Here is a 662-nt window from a genome sequence, read left to right as displayed (position 1 = left end):
CGCCTGCGGGGCGGGGGTGGGGGGGGGGGGGTGATCTCGAGCCCTTTCAGCGCAGCTTCCGCCAAATCAAGTGCTTGAAGCCCACCTCGTGCCTCTCGGCTTTCTCCTTGGGATCGGGTCTTTGCACTCCAGACTGCAAAGGAGGATCCGGAGTCCAGAGTCCAGAGCCGACCCCAAGTGACCTTTGGCAGCAGGCAGGCCTCGCGGAAAGTCCACTCGAGCCACCTTGCGTTTCTTCAGAATCACAATACAGTGAAAGCACACAAACATGATTGTGGAGGGTTTTTTTTTTTTCAAAACTTGCTCTGAAAAATAAAACAAAACAAAACAAAACACATCCTGCTTGGTCTCTTTTTATCAAGGGGTGGGAGGGTGCGGGGGGGGCTTCAACCTACTTGCAAATCGCAGCACGTCCTCAGATCTCTCCGGCCGTCCCGCCTTTGTGTGGGGGGGGGGGGCTTTGCGCTCCACGGGCCATTCCGGCCCAAGCGAGCTTCTTCATGACCAATGGCAGAGTCCCGTCAAGTCTTCCGCCGCACTCGAGACCGAAGACGAGGACGGCGCGGCCTCGGTGGCCATTTGAGAGACCATCTCACTCGGCGACCTTCGCCGTCGCCCTCCTCGTCCATCCGGTCGTCCGTGATCTGAAAGCGCTTCGTCCT

The sequence above is a fragment of the Hippocampus comes genome, unplaced genomic scaffold (assembly GCF_001891065.2).
Source record: "Hippocampus comes isolate QL1 unplaced genomic scaffold, H_comes_QL1_v1.1 scaffold277, whole genome shotgun sequence".
Classification (NCBI taxonomy): domain Eukaryota; kingdom Metazoa; phylum Chordata; class Actinopteri; order Syngnathiformes; family Syngnathidae; genus Hippocampus; species Hippocampus comes.
Note: the sequence above shows the minus strand (reverse complement) of the source record.